Here is a 15,732-nt window from a genome sequence, read left to right on the forward strand (position 1 = left end):
TAATATCTATAAGCCATGCTTGACATTAAATAACAACACCAAAGTGACAATTAGATGCTGGAATGCAGCCAATCTTCTTCCATTAAAATAGTGCTTGCTAAACAAGATCTTCACTGGACTGGAATGATGGTTTGTCAGATGACATCAAGATATGCAAAGCAACTATTAAACTATGTGCTAAAGTGGGTGTCAACAAGCAGAGTAGGAAGAAGAAAGGCTAGAACACGAGAATCCTTTCAAAGACCTTTCAACATTGCCAAGCAGCAGTCAAAAAGTGACTCATTTTTGATAAAAGTACCAGTCGAGGTAGAGAAAATTAGAAGCGCATGAAAATCCATGGAGAAAAAATAATGAGCTAAGGATGATACAACACTATTCCCCAAGCTGTGAACAGAGATTGCTGGTGTCATCTCAGAATGGCAATGCAGTCAATTTCTCCCCTCCCCTGCCCCAACCACACGAATACAAGTCAGCGGTTCGGTTGTCGTGCCTTGATGCATTTTCAGTAGCTGCCATGTCTTGATCGGCTTCCTGAAAGTGTAAACATCTACACTGATCCACGTGACGGTTACGCAACCTGACACAAGCTAGGAAGCACTGAACTTATTTACTCGGGTGACTCAGATGTAAATCTAGGTCCCCGTGGAAAAGGAGGTAGAGAATGTAAATGAATGTTATGACACCATGTTTCATTAATATTTATTGCATAACTAAGGCAGACTGACAAGATTTTTCTGATCTTTATAGGTTTGATAAAGAAATCAGCTTTCAGAAATGCTTCAGGTTTGACAAGGTCCAATGTGGCAGCTGTTATGCTGAATGACCTGAGGCAAAACAACCACTTTTTACATAAAACTCTTATTTTCTCTCCCTTTTTTTTCCCTCTTTCTTCCTATCATGTTGCCATTCACCCAAATCTTCGTTTCTCTTCTTCCTTCAGCTTATTCTTTAAGTCTGCCTCTGACAGCTACCTCTCAGTAATACTGAACTCCACAATATCAAGAAAACTTTGCCAATTCTATTTCACTCAGAGGTAATAAAAATACCTTAAACACGCTGGAATGTCAAAAATAATAAAACAGTAAGAAATCAATTTTCTTCTTGACCAAAGAGGTAACTCATACCTTATTTCTGGATTTAGCAAATTAACTGAAATATATTAAAGCACATCTGTCATTAATCCAACAGATCAGATTATCTTTAAAAAGCGTACATAGTAGATTGGTACAGCTGTTATGGAAAACAGTATGGAAGGTCCTAAAAACATTAAAAATAGAACTGCCACATGACCCTGCAATCCCTCTTCTGGGTATGTACCCACAGAAAGGAAGTTACCACCCTGTGAAGATCCCTGCACCCCTATGTTCAATGCAGCACTATTCACAACGGCCAAGATACGGAAACAACCTCGGTGCCCCTCCACAAACGAATGAATAAAGAAACTGTGGTACATACATGCAACGGAATATTATTCGACCTAAAAAGAGGAGATCCTGCCATTTTCCACAACATGGATGGACCTGGAGGACATTATGATGAAGTGAAATAAGCCAGGCACAGAAAGACAAATGTTGCATGATCTCATTTATATCTGGGGAAAAGGAAAAAAGGTCAGATATGCACAGTGATAGAGAATGAAACAGTGGTTACCAGGGTTAAGGCCCAGGGGAGAAAATGGGGAGATGTAGATTAAAGGATACAAAGTAGCAGATAAATAGGATGAACAAGTCTAAAGATCTAACGTACAACATGAGGACTGTGCTTAGTAGTAGCATATTGTATTCAGGATTTTAGCTAAGTGAGTAGGTTATAGCTGCTCTTGCCACAGGTAGGAAAAATGAGTAACTATGTGAGATGGCGGATATGTTAATTTTTCTCACCATAGTAACCATTTTACTATATACATACATGTATCTCATAAAATAGCATGTGTATATCTTAAATATGCACAATAAAATTTTTTAAAAAAGAATATATGCTAGGGAAGTCATATTGAAATAATTTTTATGATGACTTACTTGCAAAATGACACAAAAGTTGTTTTCTGAGTACTTTATTCCCAATCCTTTCTTCATTGCTTAAATATTAAATATGGGCTCCCCCCCACCAAAAAAGCTTTCTGATTTACTGATAGCGAAATCAAACAAACTTATAATTTTCTATAATATTGACATAAGTAAATTTCACAATTCTCAAAGAAATTCAATCAACCCCCTCGATATTCAGATCAAATACCATCTTAAGAGTTATCCAAATCAGTTTCACCAAAAGTAATCTTTCTACTAATTAAATGTCCATAGAACTTCTGTACCTATCAGACAAACTAATCACATACTGTATAGTTATTTATATTATCTATCTTATCCCCACTATAGTATAAAGTTATTAAGGGCAGAACTACCCATGGTATAGTACCCATAATACCCAGCATAGCACACAATAAAAAATTTAGTAAATATTTAGCAAAAAACTTACGAAATTATTATCACATATTATAGCATCACTTGAAAGTCTATTTACATTGTATCATCATTTTGAGAAATAACTTGGTTCCCAGGCAGCAAGTTTAATCCCTTGTACCTGATCTAATTTAGTCACTACTTGTTACACCAATAAATCAAGCTAAATAAAATTATTAGGCAAGCAATACAAAATGATTATTCCAAAAATAATGATACAGGCTTTATTTTTATTTCATACTTGTTTATTTATGGCATTTATCATCTAAATCATGTTATATTATGTTTTAATGAGCCATGCCATGGGGAAAGAACTTGGACTTAAGAGTGAGACAGAGACCCAGTAAATTTACCTACGATTTCTAGGCTGAACAGAAAAACACAATAAAACTTCTATCATTCTTTCAACTCCATAGTGAACAGTCTTAGAATTCCTCAGACTGACAGTAAACATTTATTTTCTTAAGACTTACATAATTTTCTAACAATATGCTTATTATCCATGTATACTTATGTACTTAATAAATGTTTATTGAAGGCCAATTATATGCCTATGTTATGTGTTTAGAGAGAGAATAAAATTTGCTGAAATACATTACACAATATGTAGTAACATTCTATAGCTATTTGCTACATTACAAATACCCCTTTACTTTTCCAAAATCTTCTCTATATTCAGTAAAGTGATAGCAAATACTTAATCAATATTCCTTGGCTAACTGCTCAGTATTTCTTACTTTATTTCTGTTACATATTAAGAAATTTCCCAGTAAGCAAATATAGCAGTGATTAAATAAAGCAGTCCAGCAAAGAGGAATTAAGAAGAATGCTATGTAATTAAAATTTTGACAGGACTATGTCCAGGGCTGTGACTGAATTACCTGGTGGAAAATAAATCAGCCATTTGCCTAGTTACCTGTCACATTTTTTATAGAAAATGCAAGGAAGAATCACATCTCGGGTCTGCTGCCCGTGGAAATAAGGCACAGGATCTGAATTTGTAGACATCAATATCTTAACCCTCTAAAGAGGGCAAAAATATCAACATTCTTGTATTTAACATTTTTCAAAATAAGATCACTATGCTTTTAGTAATAAATTTAATCAGTTATTGTGCTATAATTATATAAAATGTTACCACTGGGGAAAGATGGGTGAAGGGTACATGGAACTCTGTACTATTTTTGCAACTTCCTGTGTTTATAATTATGTCAAATTAAAAATTAAAAAATAAATAAAGTTATACAGTTTTAATAAGTGTTAGGGAAATTAAAAATGGTAAATTCTTTTTTCTAAACTCAAATATTTAAAATGTACTAAGTAATTTGAATATTTTGAGAAAATATTTGTGGGAATTCTTTTTAAAGTGTTGAGTCCTAAGCACAATAATTAATCGCCTCCTAAATTATGCAATTTACAAAGTGCAATTTGTGTGTGTGGATGTTTTACTCAGAGCAAGGCAATAAAACAAGTTAACCTGCAGACATACAAATTAATTGTCCCCCCTGAAGAAAAGAGCAGATAATACAAAATAATTTTGGCATTAATTTTTTAACAAACCAAATAATGGCTATGTATCAGATTCCTATTTTGCTTGGGCAAATATTAAATAGATTGACCTCCTTTAAGTCCACACTGGCTGGGGACCAGAGGGAAACAAGTTAGGAGGAAATATTACACAGGAAGAGGAAGCTCCGTCTGGTATTAAAAATGCAGCCGATTCATCAAGTGTTGCCCACACACCTATTACAACATGTCAAAAATCACCCTGTCACATGATCTCCACTCACAACATTGGTTCCAAGGGTTTAAGAAACTGAGGAGAGCTAAAAGAATTCTCGTGTTAGAACCCAGTTATCACTATCATCTCAAGGATCTGGAGTGCACAGGAAAACCAACAGATGAAGAACCAGAGGCCAGACAGGCTGGGTGACCCGCCCAGAAGACCACAGCTCGCTGGTGGCAGAGGAAGAACAAGAATCTTTTCACTGCTGTGCCTGTGAAGTGCCATTATAAATAGGCACTAATCTTTCAAACCTAGCAATAGTGAATCCTTTAAGAGGTTAGACCATACACAAAAGAATCAAACAACTGTAATTACGTTATTTTTTAAAAATCCTTACTCATTCAGTAGTCCTCGAAAGTCCAAAATATAATACTTTAAATCCACTTTGGATCCACATGTATGTCGGTACCATGCTTGCAAGCTCACCAAAATACATAATTATAGTACCTCCTATGTCAGTCCTCTTTACCAAGTGGGGATTCAATTTTCTTAAGGCTTAAAAGCATGTGCTATTGGCTCAGCATAATGACAGAAAGGGCTATGTCAGTACACCTACAAGTTCTGAGCTTGCTCCTCTGGTATACCACCTGGTCACCATGGTGTTCTTTTGTGGACTATCACAAAACAATGATATATTAAGATAACTAAGTGCATTAATATTACGCTAAGTCACATACTATACACAAATATGCTAATAACACAAATAGAAGCAGGTGATAAAAGTTTTTTAAAAAAAACTTATGGGCAAAAACTTAAACCTAAAGTTAGTTAATAATTTTCCTTGACTAGAGAAAGATACCGTGCAAATTTAATAGTAAGATCACCCTATTAGAGAAATAAAACCAAAGTCCTACTCGTGCATAAACATTAAAACAAAACCCCAAACCCACACCAAAAATCTCAGCACTTAAGTGAAATTAAATTTAGTTGGCCAAAATAGGTATAATGGCCAGACACAATGGCTTACACCTATAATTCTAGCACTCCTGCCCAGGCAGGAGGACAGACTGAGGTCAGGAGTTCAAGACAAGCCTGAGAAAGAGCAAGACCGCATCTCTACAAAAAACAGAAAATTTAGCCGGGCGTGGCAGTGCACACCTGTGGTCCCAGCTACCTGGGAGGCCGAGGCAGAAGGATGATAGCTTGAGCCCAGGAGTTTGAGGTGGTAGTGAGCTATTACAACAACACTGCACTCTAGCCAAGGTGACAGAGCAAGACTCTGTCTCAAAAATAAATTAAAAATAAAAATAAATAAATAAATATATATAGTACCCACATTCGGTGGGCTAAGATATACAAATATTTCGTATACTAAAAAAAAACTACAGGGCATATCATAACTAGACTGCTCACAATGAAATACAACACTATATAAGAGCAATAACGCCATATTTATGATTATACACAATTTATCGGACACATTGATTTTTGGTTAAATATGAGGGGAAATGACATATCGGTAACACACATGACTTTAAACGTATTGCCTCAAGCCTTGCATCTCCTCCTGCAGATACTGTACTTAGGATGTCTCGATGTCCTTCTCCTGTAGGCTCAGAGACACGCAGGGACTGGAGGGTCAGACAGGACACAGAAGCCCAAGATGTAAAAACAGGCGGACTCAGTGTTAATTAATGGTAACAGTTCTATGCCCGTGACACCTGGATGTCTGAGGGTTGAAAGGTCTGTGCTGGGGCCTGATGCTTCTAGACTCAAAAATCCCAAATCCTGCAGCAGGTGCAGTCAGGGGAATGAACCAACTCGTAATTCCTTGCTCAACCAAATAAAACACACTAAGAAATATCATCGACTTTATTTCCGATGCTAGACTTTTCACAGTCTGAAGGACTTGTGTGTCGGTAGTTTACAGAAGTGATATTCTAAACCTATCAGTGTTGGGCTTATCAAAGATTTATTTGGGGGCCCAGTAATAAATGAACCTCAAAAAAATTCCAACCAAAGAAAGGAAAACAGAAGTGTGAATGAACCAATTCTGCAATGAATACTATCTATTTAGCTTGGAGATGAATTATTTCTACGTTTCTTTGCTACTGTATTTCTTTATTGTTGCATTCATTTATGGTAAATGCATGAATTTCTTAAGTATTTGGCATTTCTTGAACGTGAGATTAGTGGAAGGATAAGGCTGCCAGGAAACACGCTAAGGGATTTTGGGAAAGCTCACCCCAGGGTTTCAGGGAAGCAGAGGGGAAAGAGCACAGAGGCCAGCACATGGATGTGCATTCAATCGTTCACCAAGTATTTACTGAGCAACTATTGTGCACAACTCACTGCCCCAGGCACTGAATGCCCAGTACTAAGCAAAATAGAGTCTATGCTTATGCACTAGCAGTCACTATGCAGTGTTGTTGGTATCTGCTACCCAGTTTTCAATGATTAATCCTATTTTCAGCAATTCCATAATGCAACAAACATTAATAAAATAGGAACTCCGAAGTTAAAAAAAAAAATCTAATCCCTACCTCCACAAGGTTTACATAAACAAACCAGCTATTAAGTGTTGTAATAGGGGTACAACCAACAGTGCTAAGGGAACATTGGAGAAGGACAACCGAGCACTTTTTATTCCAGGTAGAAGGAGAGGCTCTGGGCAGGAGAGGGTGGCATGCTTCAGAAACTTCAAGTAGGAGACAGGAATGCACCTCTGCCCTGCAGGAGGCAATTTCGACTCAAACTCACTGAGCTCAAGAGTCAAAGTCCTTACCCCGGCGGACACGGACTGCCACCCTGACCTCATTTCTTGCCTCCTTCCAGCCAACCCCCTACTGTTCTCTGAGCATGTCCAGCACCCTCCTGCTTCGGAGCCCCGGCACCCGCTCTTCTCTCAGTTCTACAATTCTCACTCCCTCAATTGCTTCAAATCTCTGCTCAAATGTCACCCTAACAGAGAGGCTTCTCAGACAGCCCTCTATAAATGGCAAACCCACCCACACCTCAACACGCCAGTACTCCCCTACCCAGCCTTATGTTTTTCCATAGCACTTATACCACTCTGGTGGTATGGTGTAACTGACATATATCATAACAGTACGATAATAAAATATAGTATACAGTACATTATACACTACAATAACTGACGGTTATTGTCAGCATAGCTGACAATAGTAATAGTTATCTATCCCCCCCACTAGAATTGAAGCTCCCTGATATATAGTATAGCTTTGTCACCTAGCACTGTGCATAGCAGACAGCACACACTCAAGTATTTTTTTTTAAATGAATGAATGAATGGCTGTCAGAGATGAGCCTGGAGAAGCTGAAGCCACGTCACACAGAGCTCGGCACAGACTAGAACCCCATGCTTTAGGGGCTCTTGGATAATGACTTAATATCTATTTAAAGATTTTGAGCAGAAAAAAGTATTAGACTACAATTTCATATTTTTCAAAATTAAAAGAGAAAAAGAAAAGAGAATTCATTTGGAAAGGGTGTGAGGGGACTCACTGAAGAGGAGTAAGACTAAAGTTAAGGAGAGCATTTCAAAGACCACGGTAACACTTCAGCAGAGAAATACAGGCCCAAAAACAGGCTTTGGGGGAGAAGAGGATGAAAAGGAGAAATATTTAGAAGATAAAAGCAATTGGACCTGATGCTCAATTGGATGTGGAACCTAAGGAAGCCTGAGGAGTGGATGATGACTGCCAGGTTTCATCTAGTGACAGGACAGGTGCTCACACGGCATTTACTCAGACTGAGGAGACGGGAGGCGTCAATACATTTGGGAGGAAAGATTGGGAGTTAAGTTTTGGACATGGTGGGGTTGACACTGCTGTGCAATAGCAGTTCCACATATAAATCTAGAGCTCAGACTTGGGCTGGTTAAAAAAAAAAGTGAAAGTTAAAGATGCAATACTTGACACTAAGGTATCACAATGTACCAATTCAATGTATTTGTATGATTGGCCTTCAAATACGTTGTTGCTCCATGTGGAAAACTAAAACTCATCTTATATCCCAGCATAAAATCAGTGCTTCAAATGTTATTCATATTTATAGGACTTGACAAACTTGGTGGCAGCAGTAAAAATCAAGTACACTTAATCAGAAATATACATTATAATAGCAGATGAGAATTAGCCTAAATATTAAAAAGTCATGCTATGATCGTACCTGTATTAATACTTCTTACAAAATCTGGGGATGAGTTGTAAGACCACATGATTTAATTATTTCAGTCCATGAATGTCAGAAAAAAGCCAACTGTCAAAATAATACCTGGGGAATGTAGGAAATGTCTGCTTTTGTTTTCAACAGTTCTTTCCTATTTACCTTCCTGAGTACAACCGAGATTGGGCAGAGGCAACAAATGTAGACTTTAGAGGCGTTTGTTATTTGAAAACAATGTCTCCAGTATGATTACTATTCCCATGTTCTCTTATCTCTGGATGTCTGCACATGCTGTTGATACTCCACAACCACGTCCCTTGACTACTCAAAACTCCGACTTCTCAGCATAGACACTGCTTTCTCCCAGAAGTCCTGCTACATTTGAAGTCTGAGTTCCATACCCACCCCGCCCCCACCCCATAAGCACCTGCAGCATCAACACCTCACTCAAAGGATACCTTGTTCAATGGTCTCTTCCACTCAAATGTACTGAGCTCTACCTTGACAAGGACCTTCCAAGCTACATGCACAAGACATCTCTGTAGGCACATGACTGAACAAATGTATGACTCAATGACTGAACAGGTTATCCATTTTCTAAGAATTGTTGAGGAGGTTTACACAAACATCTCATATTATTATAGGGTACTCAAACTAGGACTATGGCTATTCCTATTTATAATCTAACATGACTATTCTGCAAGGTTAGTCTTCTAAGTGTTACATTCCATATTATATTTCTAATTGATGATATATTGTTGTCAACAGGCTAACACAGTATTTTACTATTAAAAATTACATGTCCAGATGGGGTATATGTAAATCCACACTAAAACTACATGAAATTTCAAAGTTAAGATTTCGATATTGTGGTTTTAGAAAGAATGGTAACTAACTTAACGGTACTCACGATTTTAAAATAAAAAACAGTTCAATAAGTTTATAGAACCTTGATGAAATCCCTTCAAAGCAAAATATTGGCACGTAGGGAATAACAAAGAATCCTTTTTTAAGTCCAAGTAAAAACTGAAGGGATTCTTTATAATAATTTTTTTAATTCTACATTTTTCTTAAAGTTTTATCTACCTAAATTTTTAAAAAGGCACATTTTAAAAAAATGGTTAACAGCTAAGCATTAGAATAATTCCTTAATGGTGATTCCTTTACAAAAAGCAATTTTAACAACATGAAAGGTGAATGCACAGTAGAAACATCCTTTAAGAACTATAGCTTTCAGAGTGAGATCATGACTGATGATCAAGCTAAAAAAAAAATTTTTTTAGAAACATCCATCATAAATTTATGTTGGTCCAAATATTACTGAAAATAAGAATTAAAAAGTCAGAAATATTAAAGGAGACCACACATATAATAAATGGCTAAAATTTTAGTAACTGACAATAGCAAGTGTTGACAGATGCAAAACAACTGGAACTCACATATATGGCTGGTGGAAATGCATAATGGCATAGCCATTTTGGAGAACAGTTTGGCAGTTCAGTAAAAAGTGACTGATATAGATAAATACATAGTTATCATAGGACCCCAAAATCCCACTCCTAGGGATACTACTGACTCAAGAAAATGGAACACCTATGTCCCTCACATAGACCTGTATGCAAATGTTTACAGAAGCTTTACTCATAATTTACCAAAACTGGGACCAACTCAAATGTCCATCAATGGAGGAACAAACTGTAGTACCTTGATACAAAGGAATGCTACTCAAAAAAAAAAAAAGGTAACAAACTCAGTGGTGTGCTAGAGCTGTCTATACCAGCTCATGAGAGCCCACTGTTAAATTTTCAGGAACTTTCCAAGCTCATTTAGGCAGCTTAATTTAGGCCATGTGAGAGTATTTACACTCTAATGATTAGCAAATGCTACAATCAGGAATTTTTTTTTTTTTTTTTTTTTTGGAGAGCAGGTTGTTAAAACATCTACCAGCACATCAATGAACAAACTGCTGATACATGCAACAACTTAATATCAAAAGCATTATGCCAAGTGAAAGGGAACACAAAAGGCTATATACTGTATGATTCCATTTATATGATATTCTAGAAAAGACAAAACTATAATGACATTAATTAGATTAATGGTTGCCAGAAGGAGAGAACTTTTGGGAAGTAATGGAAATATCCTATGTCTTGATTGTGGAGAAGATTACCAATTGTACACATCTGTAAAACTTTTACTATAGGTACACCTCAATACACCTGGCTTTTAAAAACTAAAGGAGCGATTTAATTCTTTTATGAATGATAAATGCATCATCCATACAAAGAGGGAACTGGACTTAGTAAAAACATCAAGATGGCAGATTTTGATTCAACATAAAGAGATTAAAAATCTCAGAAAACAGTGAGTTTGTAATCACAGGAAACAACTAAAATCAGACGGCGGACGATCCTGCCAAGGATGTTGTAGAAATGGCCCTCTTTTGGGCGTGACTTCAGAGAGGTTAGTATCAGTAAGGTCCCTTCCTACTGGGAGTCCATGGCTCCAAAATCCCATGATATTTTGTGTTATGATAATCTCAGTTACACTTTTCAATTCTAACTCAAATATTACTAATTTTAACATCAATCAAATGCTATCATGGATTCAAAGTCTAGTGTAGCTTGGTTGTTAGGAGTGTTGGCTCTAACTTGAGTCAAGCTGGGTTCAAATGTTGGCCCGCTAGTGCCTGTGTGTCTCTGAAATAGCCTCTCTAAATATCTATTTCCGTATCTGTAAAATGGAATTAACATTTTCCTGACATTTGAATGAGAATGCAGGAAAAAGATCTATGTGTTAAAATCTTAATCACAAACATTTCTTAGGCATATTTAGAAGTGAAGGACATAAATTATCAAATCTAATCCTAAGAATTTTAGCTTTCCAAATATAGGAAATTTATTCTTTAATTGTATATCTAGTGGTTCATAATCTTTTATGGAGCCAGATAATTTTGAGAATGTGACCACTACATGGACTCTTTATCCAGAAAAAGTGCAAATATATGCTACATTCTGCATATGATTTCTGGGGATCCAAGGACCCTCAGAAGCACGTGCATGAAATCAAGAATGCCTGATGTAAACCCTTAAAATTGTAAAGTTGAGCAGCGGAATTTAAGAATCTTCAAAGTAGAGAATTCAACTAATAGTGAAATTTTACAACTGTCACTTACTTTTCAACAGTCTTTGCAAGAAAGATCAGAACATCATGTTTTCTAATTTATATCTTTCCTGCAGAAATTTTAAGTTAGAAGCATTATTTTTTACATGACTATTTCAACTCATATAAAGTAACAGTAGAAACACATCTCTAGCAGCCTGAGACAGAATAGTTCAGTGTTAACACACACTACTGATGCTCAAGTATCAAGAGTTCTCAAGACTAATGCAATATATATTTTTAAATACAAAAACATACCAAGCTAATTCCTATACTTAGAGTCCCATGATAAAGTTTTATTTTTCTTTGTAAAGTGGAATCTATTTTTTACTAGACTTATGCACTAATAACACATCTAGTTTTCTGTAAATCAGCATATTCTCGGTTCTGCTTTATGTTATGTTTATCTGTTATACAGCCTGATAGCAGAACCTAATTATTCTCAATCTGCAACCAAATACCAACCTAGAAATACACTCTTTCAAAGGAAAAGGTTTTTTCTTTTTTAATTGTTTGGTTCTCCAACTACGTAATAACCACTTGGCACTAACCAACTCATGCCCATTACTGAACAAAAATAGTTTTTCGTATGCATAAGCACCATTTTCCCAGAGAACACACTTAACCATTTTTAAGGTAATGGAAGTCCACGCCAGGGTTCACATCCATAGTAAATATTCTTTCAATCTGGTTTTACCGTATTATTTCTGGGGAAGGAAGACCCAATGCTTGCAATCTCAGAATTGCAAAAAAAAAAAAAAAAATCAATGCAACGCTGCATCTGCGGCTCAAACAACTAGCCAGATGGCTTTTGGGTAGAAAGGTCACATCTGCTCGTGAACCCCTGCGGTGACCGTGAATACCTGCGATGCCACCGCATCCCCGGTGCGAGAGAATGGAAGCATCTCGGCCGCCTTCCGCGCAGGCGGCGGGGCTCGAGCCGGCGGAGGCCCGCAGCCCTGCAGACGGCGCCTGCGGGATGGAGGCCTCGCTCGGCTGCGCGCGAGTGCGGGGGGCTGCGGGCCCCGAGACCCCGCGAGGGCCGGCGGTGGCGCCCGGGCCTGTCCCCTCCCCCGGGGGGCCCGCCAGGTCGCAGCCTCGCCGCCTGCTAGAGCTTCGGTCCCGCTCCGTCCTCCCCGGCAGCCCGCGACCCCACCGCCGCGACGGCGCCCTCCCCAGGCCGCAGCGCGGGCCGCGGGCCGGGCCGCCCACCCGGGGGCAGAGGCGACCCCGGCGAGGGCGGCAGCTGGGCCGCGGCCTGTCCCCGGGCGGAGCGGGCGCAGGGCCGCGAGCGGGCAGCGCCTCCGCCCCGCACAAACAAAGCGGCCCGGGCGCGCGGGGCCGGGGCTGCGCCGCCTCTCGGGGCGCGGGGGAAGGGGAGGCCGCGGGGGGCGCTCACCGGAGGGGCGCGGGGGGACCCCCGGCGGGCCGGGCCTCGGAGCGGGGACCCCCGGCGGCGGGCCGGCGACGCGGCGGGGCCCGGGGCCGGATTCCGCGGTCCGGCGGGGCTAGGCGGCCGGGGCAGCGACGCCGCCGCCTCTCCCTTCTCCTGCCCCGCTGCCCGCTCCGCCGCGGCCTCGGCCTCGCTCGGTCCCCGCCGCCGCCGCCGCCGCCGCCTCCTCAGCCTCGGCGCTCCTCGGGCTTCTCCTCGCCATCAAGGCCGGGCCGAGCCGCGGGGACCCTCCGGGCAAGTGAGGGGTCGTCGCCGTCTCCCGCAGCTGTCGGTGGCCATCTTTAATCCTCCTCCGCCGCCGCCGCCGCCGCCGCCGGCTGACTGACTGACTGACTGACTGGCTCCGGGTCCTCCTCTCGCCGCGCCTGCTCCTCCTACCGGGCCGGCCGCAGAGTCGCCGGCGCTGCCCCTCCCGCCTCTCCCGCCCCGTCCCCGACTTCCTTCCCTCCCTCCGCTTCCCGCTTCCCGTCGCCCTCCGTGGCGGCCTTCGTCCCCCTGTCGCCGGCCCGGAGCTCAGCCCCGGTCCCCTCAGCCCCGCGCCCCGCCGGCCTCCTGACGCGTCCCCTCGCCTCACCCCGCTCCGTCCCGGGTCCTCAGGACTCCGCCGAGAGGGGACAACCGGGTTCCGCTTTCCTTAACCCTCACTCCCTTCTCTGCTGGACACGCTCAGACGCCGGTGGCAACAGAAAAAATAAAATAATAAAGCCGCAAGCCGGCGTCAGTGCGACTCGAGAGGACACGGGCACGGCCCGCGCCGGCTGCGCGGTCTCGCGTGGGGCTCCCGTCCATCATCGGACCCAAGGGGGAAGAGCCCGGTGTCGGCTGTTGCCTTCCGCCCGTGACCTTGAACCGGTTGCCTAAGGTTGTCGGTTTTTCCTTTTCCTTCCTGCAAAGGGCGTTATTTGGATACTGTTGCAATCCCAGCGCGCACGGCGGTGAGACCCAGTAAGGACGCTTAGAACTGCCAGGGGGTGATCAGCTGGCCCCTCTGTCGTTCGTCCCCCAGTCAACCCAGTGGACAATCGGGTCGCGCTGCAGTTCTGGCAACGGGACAAGCTGAGTCAGCAGTCGGGAGTGGACTCCCCGAAACAGGGCGTAGGGTGGGTGGGAAAGTGGTGCTGCCATTGCTCTGAAGACAAACTTGTTTTTCCTAACACTGCAATCTACAGAAGTGTCAGAATTTCCTCTAGTGGAGATGAAGCAAGCTGGGCTCGTTTCTTCTCTTCTTGCTCGCTAGTGTGCCCTTGGAATAGGACCCATTTGTAATGATTTCCTTGTCGACTACTCCTAGGGTCCCCCAACCGTGGCCTGTTAGGAACCGGACTGCACAGCAGGGGGTGAGCGGCCAAGGAGGGAGAGGAGCTTCATCGGTGTCTACAGCCGCTCCCCATCACCCGCATCACCGCATAGGCTCCGCCTCCTGTCAATCACCAGCCGCATTAGATGCTCATAGGAGCAGGAGCCCTGCTGTAAACTGCACGTGCAAGGGATCTAATTTGGCTCCTTATGGGAATCTAATGCAGCTGCTGATCTGAGGTGCAGCTGAGGTGGTGATGCTAACTCTGGGGAGCAGCTGCAAATACAGATTATCATTAGCAGAGAGGTTTGACTGCCTCATAAATGTAATGTGCTTGAAGCATCCTAAAACCATCCTCCTCCCCCAATCCGTGGAAAAATTGTCTTCCGTGAAACCAGTCCCTGGTGCCAGTGAGGTTGGATACCACTGGATTACTACAAGGTTCAGTACTGCTAATAAATGGCTCAGGTGACTGTATGTGAGCACTTTTGGGGTCAGTTTCTGCATCTGAGGGGCATTGGCTATTAAGAAAAAGCACCTTGCCCTTTCAGAATAAGACTAGATATATTCAAAGGTTGTTCCCTTCAACAGCCCAAGTATGGGGAGAAATGTTTTAAAGTGTAGAATCTGAAGATTCTACTTCAAAATGAGTAATTTTTTTAAAAGTTCAAATCTAAGATTCTGTAATTATAAAAATTACAGAGCGTTTCAAACCTCTTTGAAAAGAATATGCCAAAACAAACCTAAAAATACATTTTACTAAAAATACTAGTATTCTTTGGGGGCACGTGATTCTAGTGTTTTCTTTTAATCCTGTACCCAGTTATGTTCAGAATTTCAGTCGCTGTCTTTCAATCCAGTAATTCCTCTGTTTGAAGTCAACAACCTGCACCATGGTCTAAAACTCTTTTAAACCCAAATAAAGTCTTTGAGACAATATTGTATAGTACATTTTGAAATGAATTATTAGAAAACAAAGTACTTATGGGAGAGTGTGCATGTGTGTGCATTTTTTCTTGTTATTCTTTCCTTTGGCCTTTTGGTGTTTATTCTTTATTTAGATTTTCTGTTTCTTCACTCTTATTGCTAGATAAAATTACCACAAAATTCTTGACTTATAAATATTCACTTATAAAAGTGTGTATTAGAAGGAAAAAACATTAGATAACATCAATATACACAGAATGAGAAAATAGTATGACTTCTTTTAAACATTGAAACCACCATGCATTTTAAAAGGGAGATTTTTTTTTTTCAGTTAAATATTAGGTTTCAGGACTGGTGTCAACATGATTTTATTTACACTGAGAGAAGAAGAATTACATGGTAAAAGTCATTAATACTTTAATTATAAATATTTTTCTGTTAAAAATATATTGCAATAACATAAATGGATACATCAGTATGCAAATGCAGCAGTTTTCTTTTTAATGTCTTACAAACTGAA

General features: G+C 40.9%; 1 protein-coding gene across 1 annotated transcript in view; it reads right to left on the reverse strand.

Annotated features, from left to right (window-relative positions):
* Positions 1-13,837, reverse strand: part of WDFY3 (WD repeat and FYVE domain containing 3) — a 219,804-nt gene extending 205,967 nt beyond the window's left edge. The window contains exon 1 of the mRNA XM_045536707.1: positions 13,563-13,837. The gene's annotated coding sequence lies outside the window, so the exon portion shown is untranslated. The remainder of the gene's footprint in view (positions 1-13,562) is intronic.
* Between the last annotated feature and the right edge of the window lie 1,895 nt (positions 13,838-15,732).

Source organism: Lemur catta, chromosome 24 (assembly GCF_020740605.2).
Source record: "Lemur catta isolate mLemCat1 chromosome 24, mLemCat1.pri, whole genome shotgun sequence".
Classification (NCBI taxonomy): domain Eukaryota; kingdom Metazoa; phylum Chordata; class Mammalia; order Primates; family Lemuridae; genus Lemur; species Lemur catta.